This window comes from Rhipicephalus microplus, unplaced genomic scaffold (assembly GCF_043290135.1).
Source record: "Rhipicephalus microplus isolate Deutch F79 unplaced genomic scaffold, USDA_Rmic scaffold_228, whole genome shotgun sequence".
Taxonomy (NCBI): Eukaryota; Metazoa; Arthropoda; class Arachnida; order Ixodida; family Ixodidae; genus Rhipicephalus; species Rhipicephalus microplus.
This window is the reverse complement of record NW_027464799.1, coordinates 172,501-182,500: the sequence shown is the minus strand read 5'-3', so window position 1 is coordinate 182,500 and position 10,000 is coordinate 172,501. Positions and strand designations below refer to the sequence as shown.

The 10,000-nt window shown below is 60.6% G+C and overlaps 1 non-coding gene across 1 annotated transcript; it reads left to right on the top strand.

Moving 5' to 3' along the window:
• Window positions 1–7,363: 7,363 nt before the first annotated feature.
• On the top strand, window positions 7,364–9,178 carry LOC142792566 (small subunit ribosomal RNA). Its single transcript, XR_012891030.1, has one exon. It is a non-coding gene; the product is annotated as a small subunit ribosomal RNA (ribosomal RNA).
• The last annotated feature ends 822 nt before the right edge of the window (window positions 9,179–10,000 follow it).

Sequence of the window (10,000 nt, the reverse complement as noted above, 5' to 3'; positions counted from 1 at the left end):
CGGCAGACGCGGTTTTCGCGCCGCCCCGGCTGACGCGGTTTCGTGCCGCCCCGGCAGACGCAGTTCGGACTTAGCACTTTTCGGCTGTGCCTGGCTGGCGGCCCACTCACTCGATCGCCATGTCTGTTTGCCACAGTTTTCCCGGTGGTGCCGCACCCGGGCTCGCCCCGGCAGACGCGTTTTTTTTTTTCTTTCGCCCCGGCTGACGCAGTTTTCGCGCCGCCCCGGCTGACGCGGTTTCGTGCCGCCCCGGCAGACGCGGTTTTTTGCGCCGCCCCGGCTGACGCGGTTTTTGCCGCCCCGGCTGACGCAGTTCGGACTTGGCACTTTTCGGCTGTGCCTGGCTGGCGGCCCACTCACTCGATCGCCATGTCTGTTTGCCACAGTTTTCCCGGTGGTGCCGCACCCGGGCTCGCCCCGGCTGACGCAGTTTTCGCGCCGCCCCGGCTGACGCGGTTTCGTGCCGCCCCGGCAGACGCGGTTTTCGCGCCGCCCCGGCTGACGCGGTTTCGTGCCGCCCCGGCAGACGCAGTTCGGACTTAGCACTTTTCGGCTGTGCCTGGCTGGCGGCCCACTCACTCGATCGCCATGTCTGTTTGCCACAGTTTTCCCGGTGGTGCCGCACCCGGGCTCGCCCCGGCTGACGCAGTTTTCGCGCCGCCCCGGCTGACGCGGTTTCGTGCCGCCCCGGCAGACGCGGTTTTCGCGCCGCCCCGGCTGACGCGGTTTCGTGCCGCCCCGGCAGACGCAGTTCGGACTTAGCACTTTTCGGCTGTGCCTGGCTGGCGGCCCACTCACTCGATCGCCATGTCTGTTTGCCACAGTTTTCCCGGTGGTGCCGCACCCGGGCTCGCCCCGGCAGACGCGTTTTTTTTTTCTTTCGCCCCGGCTGACGCAGTTTTCGCGCCGCCCCGGCTGACGCGGTTTCGTGCCGCCCCGGCAGACGCGGTTTTTTTGCGCCGCCCCGGCTGACGCGGTTTTTGCCGCCCCGGCTGACGCAGTTCGGACTTGGCACTTTTTGGCTGAGCCTGGCTGGTGGCCCACTCACTCGATCGCCATGTCTGTTAGCCACAGTTTTCCCGGTGGTGCCGCACCCGGGCTCGCCCCGGCTGACGCAGTTTTCGCGCCGCCCCGGCAGACGCGGTTTTCGCGCCGCCCCGGCTGACGCGGTTTTTGCCGCCCCGGCTGACGCAGTTCGGACTTGGCACTTTTTGGGCTGAGCCTGGCTGGCGGCCCACTCACTCGATCGCCATGTCTGTTTGCCACAGTCTTCCCGGTGGTGCCGCACCCGGGCTCGCCCCGGCAGACGCGTTTTTTTTTTCTTTCGCCCCGGCAGACGTGGTTCCCCCCCCCCCCTTTTCGCTCGCCCCGGCTGACGAGGTTTTCGCGCCGCCCCGGCTGACGCAGTTTTCGCGCCGCCCCGGCTGACGCGGTTTCGTGCCGCCCCGGCTGACGCGGTTTTCGCGCCGCCCCGGCTGACGCGGTTTTTGCGTCGCCCCGGCTGACACGGTTCGGACTTTGCACTTTTCGGCTGTGCCTGGCTGGCGGCCCACTCACTCGATCGCCATGTCTGTTTGCCACAGTTTTCCCGGTGGTGCCGCACCCGGGCTTGCCCCGGCAGACGCGTTTTTTTTTTTTCTTTTCGCCCCGGCTGACGCAGTTTTCGCCCCGCCCCGGCTGACGCGGTTTCGTGCCGCCCCGGCAGACGCGGTTTTTTGCGCCGCCCCGGCTGACGCGGTTTTTGCCGCCCCGGCTGACGCAGTTCGGACTTTGCACTTTTTGGCTGAGCCTGGCTGGCGGCCCACTCACTCGATCGCCATGTCTGTTTGCCACAGTTTTCCCGGTGGTGCCGCACCCGGGCTCGCCCCGGCAGACGCGTTTTTTTTTTTCCTTCGCCCCGGCAGACGTGGTTCCCCCCCCCCCCTCCGTCTTTCTTTTTGTTTTTTTTTTTCGCCGCGGCTGAAGTGGATTTTTCGGTGCCTCGACGCCCCGGTAGTCGCGGTTTTTCCGTTTCCGCACGGCCCCGGCTGACGCTGCTCGGTCACAGTCGCCTTTTGTGAGGATTGCAGACTTCTTGAGCGCGGGTGTTTTTTTTTTGTTGTTGTTGTTGTTTTATTACGCATTCGCTCCAGCAGACGCTGTTTAGACTTTTTGTTTCCTCTTTTATCCTGCGACGAGGTGACGAGGTTTATTCGGTGCCCCGCCGCCCCGGCTGAAGTGATTTTTCCTGTCCCGTGCCGCCCCGGCTGACGCGGTTGGGACTTCGCGTTTGTTCGGCCGCCACGGGTTTTGGCGCACTCGCTCGGTTGCTTGTTGTTGCCACTTGTTGCGAACCCAGGTTTCTTGAGCGAGCGCGGGCGTTTTTTCTTCCTTTCTTTCTTTGTTCTATGTGTTAGCGAATCGGCCTTTAATATCACACGAGGACTCACAACCAACAATTTTCAGTTTGAAGTGTAAAAAATCTGCAGGTGTTGACGTAACTGACTTGCCCCGTACCCTTGAGTACATCCATGAAGTTCTCGTAGTACTACTAAATCGCATTATTCCAAGTGGAGAAATTCCCATAAACTTGCAAACCTCTACACGAAAATCGGTGCGCGTGATAAAGTTGAAAATTATCGTCCGATATCAAATGTGCCTTCTATAACACAAATTCTAGGAAAAAAAAAAAAAAAACACTTGTTCGCCGTTTTCTGCGCCGTGACTGGCAGCACTCCGGCGAAGCGAAACGGGGTCGATTCGAGCACGATATCGGCGTCTTTCGACGTGCTCGCCGGCGACCGTCGCACGAGTACGTCGCACGAGCGCGTCTGCCGGGGCGCCGTTTGCGAAGCCGACGCAAAAGTGGGAACCGCCGCTCGGATGATCGCCGCTTTCGGCAGAGTGAGTGTTGGCACTCCGGGGAAGCGAAACAGCGTGAATGCGCCCACGAAATCGGCGTATTTTGAAGTGCCCGCCGGCGACCGTCGCACGAGTACGGTAAACCGCGTCAGCCGGGGCGTAGTTCGGGACGCCGACGAAAAAGTGGGAAGCGCAACTCGGATCTTCGCCGTTTTTGCAGGAGTGAGTGGCGGCCCTCCTGCGAGACCAAGAAGCATCGATTCGTGCACGAATTCGGCGCCTTTCGACGTGATCGCCGGCGACCGTCGCTCGAGTAGGGCAAACCGCGTCTGCCGGGGCGGGCTTCGGGACGCCGATGCGAAAGTGGGAAACGCTGCTCGGATGTTCGCCGTTTTTGGCCGAGTGAGTGCTGGCACTCGGGCGAAGCCAAACGGGGCCGATTACGGCACGATATCGGCGTCTTTCGACGTGCCCGGCGGCGACCGTCGCACGAGTACGGTAAACCGCGTCAGCCCGGGCGGAGTTCGGGACGCCGATGCGAAAGTGGAGAACGCCGCTCGGATCTTCGCCGTTTTTGGAGGAGTGAGTGGCGGCACTCCGGAGAAGCCAAGGAGCGCCAATTAGCGCACGATATCGGCGTCTTTCGACGCGCTCGCCGGCGACCGTCGAACGAGTAGGGCAAACCGCGTCTGCCGGGGCGGGGTTTACGACGCCGACGCAAAAGTGGGAACCGCCGCTCGGATGTTGGCCGTTTTTGGCAGAGTGAGTGCTGGCACACCGGCGACGCGAAAGAGCGCGAAAGCGCCCACGAAAGTGGCGTATTTGGACGTGCTTGACGGCGACCGCTGCAGGAGTACGAAAAACCACGTCAGCCGGGGCGAGCGACCCACGGCGGTCTGGGTGCTTATCGCTGCTATTATAGGGGCACCCCGGCAGACGCAGAAAAAAAAAATTTTTTTTCGACCTTCTTTTTTGCTGGTCGAGCTCGGGTAACCCAGGTCGCAATGGGAGCCGCGCACGAAAGCGGCGTCGCGAGACGCGTTCGCGGTCGCTAGTCGCACGAGCTCGGCAACCGCGTCAGCCGGCGCGGAGTTCGGGATGCCGACGGCTAAGTGGGTACCGCTGCTCGGATGTTCGCCGTTTTTGGCCGAGTGAGTGCTGGCACTCCGGCGAAGCGAAACGGGGCCGATTCGGGCACGATATCGGCGTATTTCGACGTGCTCGCCGGCGACCGTCGCACGAGTACGGCAAAGCGCGTCTGCCGGGGCGAGGTTTGCGATGCCGACGAAAAAGTGGGAAGCGCCGCTCGGATCTTCGCCGTTTTTGCAGGAGTGAGTGGCGGCCCTCCTGCGAGACCAAGAAGCATCGACTCGCGCACGATATCGGTGTCTTTCGACGTGCCCGCCGGCCACCGCCGCACGAGTACGGCAAACCGCGTATGCCGGGGCGGGGTTGGCGACGCCGACGCAAAAGTGGGAACCGCCACTAGGATGTTCGCCGTTTTTGGCAGAGTGAGTGCTGGCACACCGGCGACGCGAAAGAGCGCGAAAGCGCCCACGAAAGTGGCGTATTTGGACGTGCTTGACGGCGACCGCTGCAGGAGTACGAAAAACCACGTCAGCCGGGGCGAGCGACCCACGGCGGTCTGGGTGCTTATCGCTGCTATTATAGGGGCACCCCGGCAGACGCAGAAAAAAAAAATTTTTTTTCGACCTTCTTTTTTGCTGGTCGAGCTCGGGTAACCCAGGTCGCAATGGGAGCCGCGCACGAAAGCGGCGTCGCGAGACGCGTTCGCGGTCGCTAGTCGCACGAGCTCGGCAACCGCGTCAGCCGGCGCGGAGTTCGGGATGCCGACGGCTAAGTGGGTACCGCTGCTCGGATGTTCGCCGTTTTTGGCCGAGTGAGTGCTGGCACTCCGGCGAAGCGAAACGGGGCCGATTCGGGCACGATATCGGCGTATTTCGACGTGCTCGCCGGCGACCGTCGCACGAGTACGGCAAAGCGCGTCTGCCGGGGCGAGGTTTGCGATGCCGACGAAAAAGTGGGAAGCGCCGCTCGGATCTTCGCCGTTTTTGCAGGAGTGAGTGGCGGCCCTCCTGCGAGACCAAGAAGCATCGACTCGCGCACGATATCGGTGTCTTTCGACGTGCCCGCCGGCCACCGCCGCACGAGTACGGCAAACCGCGTATGCCGGGGCGGGGTTGGCGACGCCGACGCAAAAGTGGGAACCGCCACTAGGATGTTCGCCGTTTTTGGCAGAGTGAGTGCTGGCACTCCGGCGAAGCGAAAGAGCGCGAATGCGCCCACGAAAGTGGCGTGTTTGGACGTGCTTGACGACGACCACCGCAGGAAAACGAAAAACCACGTCAGCCGGGGCGAGCGACCCATGGCGGTCTGGGTGCTTATCGCTGCTATTATAGGGGCACCCCGGCAGACGCAAAAAAAAAAAAATTTTTTTTCGACATTCTTTCTTGCTCGTCGACCTCGGGTGACCCAGGTCGCAGTGGGAGCCGCGCACGAAAGCGGCGTCGCGAGACGGCTTCGCGGTCGCTAGTCGCACGAGCTCGGCAACCGCGTCTGCCGGGGCGGAGTTCGGGACGCCGACGGCTAAGTGGGAACCACCGCTCGGATGTTCGCCGTTTGTGGCCGAGTGAGTGCTGGCACTCCGGCGAAGCCAAACGGGGCCGATTCCGGCACGATATCGGCGTCTTTCTACGTGCTCGCCGGCGACCGTCGCACGAGTACGGCAAAGTGCGTCTGCCGGGGCGGGGTTTGCGACGCGTACGCAATAGTGAGAACCGTCGCTCGGATGTTCGTCGTCTTTCGCCGAGCCAGTGCTGGCACTCCGGCGAAGCCGAACGGAGCCGATTCGGGCACGATATCGGCGTCTTTCCACGTGCTCGCCGGCGACCGTCGCACGAGTACGGTAAACCGCGTCAGCCGGGGCGGAGTTCGGGACGCCGATGCGAAAGTGGGAAGCGCCGCTCGGATCTTCGCCGTTTTTGGAGGAGTCAGTGGCGGCACTCCGGTGAAGCCAAGGTGCGCCAATTCGCGCACGATATCGGCGTCTTTCGACGTGCCCGCCGGCCACCGTCGCACGAGTACGGCAAACCTCGTCTGCCGGGGCGGGGTTTGCGACGCCGACGCAAAAGTGGGAACCGCCGCTCGGATGTTCGCCGTTTTTGGCAGAGTGAGTGCTGGCACTCCGGCGAAGCGAAAGAGCGTGAATGCGCCCACGAAAGTAGCGTATTTGGACGTGCTTGACGGCGACCGCCGCAGGAGTACGAAAAACCACGTCAGCCGGGGCGAGCGACCCACGGCGGTCTGGGTGCTTATCGCTGCTATTATAGGGGCACCCCGGCAGACGCAGAAAGAAAAAAAAAAAAATGGGGACATGGCGTGCGTCACCGTGCGGCTTCGCAGCGTTGCCGAAGTCGCCGAGCCCTTCGACTGAGCCGAACGGCGGACAGGGAACGTTGGTCGGCCGTTCTAACCTGTCGGTGCCACGCCGAGACGTCGTTAAGGAAAACCGCGTCGTGGGCCTCTACGACGCCGTCGAGTCGTTGTACGTTTGGTGTCCAGCGTGTCGGCGGCGAGTAGCGGACACGTCGTTCACGACTTCGGTCTTTCGCAGTCGACGCGAACTTGCGGAGAGTCGTGGTGCCTCACGTTTTCGGCAGAAACCGCGGCGGAATTTTCCCGTGCGTGCGCGCACGACCTCGGTGCTGTGCCGTCAGCGTAGTGTTGCACAAACTCGTGGCCTACCCAAGGTGCGGTACGTTTGCGGCCGTATCCTCGGTGGGAATTTCGTGAGTAGGGTCGCAAATTCTACGACCTCGGCGGGTTTGAGAGCGACGTAGACTTGTGGCACGCTCAACGTGCCACACGTTTCGGGGCACACCCGCGGTGAAATTTTCTCGAGTACGCTCGTATTAGTGCCCAAGGAGGTCTGGGTACTTATCGCTGCTATTATGTGGGGGTTCTCGTGAGCGGCGTACGCGAAAGCGACCGGGTGTCTGATATGCGGCGGGCTTCGGCCTCGTCAAGCGTGTCCTCGGGTCTGCTCCAGGGGAATCCACGGCAGTCGTCTGCAGCCTCATCCGCTTGATGCGTTAGGGGCTGGTTGTCGGACGGTGCCGTTTTACCACGATATCGAGGTGTGTTCCGTGTCGTCCTCGGGCGATTCAGATGCGAAAGCGCCGAAGACGCGGGCGTGACCCGTCGTCTGGCGGCTTTGCAGTCTCGGCTCCGTTGCTAGTTCCGGCCGGTCCACCGACAGTGCAGCGGGCTTGGGCAACCCGCACGGCGCGACCGAGTCGATGCAACGAAAAAGAGCGAGCATGAACGTGCTTCTTGCCGCACGGCTCCCACTCGTCTTTCGGGAAGGTTGTGCCGTAGCGAGCTCGAACGCCGTCATCTCGGAGTGCAAAATAAGCGTGTTGGGGCGCCTGAAGGTGGCCTCCGCCGCACACAGACTGCGTCCGGCCCGCCGAAGGCGAGGACGGACGCGCAGTCGAACGATTACCTGGTTGATCCTGCCAGTAATCATATGCTTGTCTCAAAGATTAAGCCATGCATGTCTAAGTACATGCCGAAATAAGGCGAAACCGCGAATGGCTCATTAAATCAGTTATGGTTCCTTAGATCGTTTCTTCCTACTTGGATAACTGTGGCAATTCTAGAGCTAATACATGCAGTGAGCCTGGAGCCCTTTGGGTAACGGGTGCTTTTATTAGACCAAGATCGATCGGGTTTCGGCCCGTATTGTGTGGTGACTCTGGATAACTTTGTGCTGATCGCATGGCCACGAGCCGGCGACGTTTCTTTCAAGTGTCTGCCTTATCAACTTTCGATGGTAGGTTACTTGCTTACCATGGTTGTTACGGGTAACGGAGAATCAGGGTTCGATTCCGGAGAGGGAGCCTGAGAAACGGCTACCACATCCAAGGAAGGCAGCAGGCGCGCAAATTACCCACTCCCGGCACGGGGAGGTAGTGACGAAAAATAACAATACGGGACTCTTTTGAGGCCCCGTAATTGAAATGAGTACACTCTAAATCCTTTAACGAGGATCAATTGGAGGGCAAGTCTGGTGCCAGCAGCCGCGGTAATTCCAGCTCCAATAGCGTATACTAAAGCTGCTGCGGTTAAAAAGCTCGTAGTTGGATCTCAGTTCCAGACGAGTAGTGCATCTACCCGATGCGACGGCTCGGACTGAACATCATGCCGGTTCTTTCTTGGTGCACTTCATTGTGTGCCTCGAGATGGCCGGTGCTTTTACTTTGAAAAAATTAGAGTGCTCAACGCAGGCGAGTCGCCTGAATAAACTTGCATGGAATAATAGAACAAGACCTCGTTTCTGTTCTGTTGGTTTTTGGAATACGAGGTAATGATTAAGAGGGACGGACGGGGGCATTCGTATTGCGGCGCTAGAGGTGAAATTCTTGGACCGTCGCAAGACGAACTACTGCGAAAGCATTTGCCAAGAATGTTTTCATTGATCAAGAACGAAAGTCAGAGGTTCGAAGGCGATCAGATACCGCCCTAGTTCTGACCATAAACGATGCCAACCAGCGATCCGCCTGCGTTACTCAAATGACTCGGCGGGCAGCTTCCGGGAAACCAAAGTATTTGGGTTCCGGGGGAAGTATGGTTGCAAAGCTGAAACTTAAAGGAATTGACGGAAGGGCACCACCAGGAGTGGAGCCTGCGGCTTAATTTGACTCAACACGGGAAAACTTACCCGGCCCGGACACTGGGAGGATTGACAGATTGAGAGCTCTTTCTTGATTCGGTGGATGGTGGTGCATGGCCGTTCTTAGTTGGTGGAGCGATTTGTCTGGTTAATTCCGATAACGAACGAGACTCTAGCCTATTAAATAGGTGCGGGGTTCCCAGCACCTTACAACCTTCTTAGAGGGACAAGCGGCTCCTAGCCGCACGAAACAGAGCAATAACAGGTCTGTGATGCCCTTAGATGTCCGGGGCCGCACGCGCGCTACACTGAAGGAAGCAGCGTGTCTTTATCCCTGTCTGAAAAGACTGGGTAACCCGTGGAACTTCTTTCGTGATTGGGATAGGGGCTTGCAATTGTTCCCCTTGAACGAGGAATTCCCAGTAAGCGCGAGTCATAAGCTCGCGTTGATTACGTCCCTGCCCTTTGTACACACCGCCCGTCGCTACTACCGATTGAATGATTTAGTGAGGTCTTCGGACCGATGTCCGGCGCGGCCTTTCGGTTGCGCCGGTCTGTTGGAAAGATGACCAAACTTGATCATTTAGAGGAAGTAAAAGTCGTAACAAGGTTTCCGTAGGTGAACCTGCGGAAGGATCATTAACGGATTGTGAAGGGTGAGCGCCTCAGCTGCGTCTGCGCCCGACACTTTCTGCCGCTGACCCCGTTTGGACGCGGGGTCGGCTTTTCCCCACGGGGCTGCCTGAATGTGGAGCGGCACCCCGTGACAAATTGTTGCGCCCAGCGGACGCCAACACCGCGACCTTGGACGGTCGGCCAGGTGGCGGACGCGGGTACAAACGGCGCAACGCACTCATAGGTCGGCTTTCGACCCGCCACTGCACCGTGGCTCGAAGCGCTCGAAATGCGCGACCCGACCGCTGCGGGACCGCCTAGTACTGTAAACAGGAGCGGCGGAGCGCGAACGGCGAGTCGTGGTTACGTCGGTAGAAGGCGAGGCTGCGCGTTCCCGAAACGCCAGCCGAGTGCCCTCCCGACCGTTCGAGCGTGCAAGAACGAGACCCGACAATCGCGCGGCGACTGCCAAGTACGAGAGGAACGGCACAAGCGTCGGCGGTCGGTCAAGGAACTGGCGATGTGACGGGTCCGCTGTGCACCAGTGCATACCGTCCCGCCGTCCGCGGCAAGCGCCTCCGCGTCCTCGGGTGACGGAGGCTGCCGGTCGGTTCTTGCAGGCGAGGGATCTCGCTGGCACCGGTTCGCGTTGACGCGCGGCCGGTCATGGCACGGCGATGCGACGGCCGAGGTGCGCAGTACTCGATGGAGGAACCGCACGCTCCGATGACCGTCCCGCCCTCCGCGGCGTATGCGTACCGACCGTAATGGTTGCAGCAGCGCCGGCCGGCTTTTGAATTCGCCACACGAAACACGGTGCGAGATCGCGGTTAGGGGAGCGTCGACGTT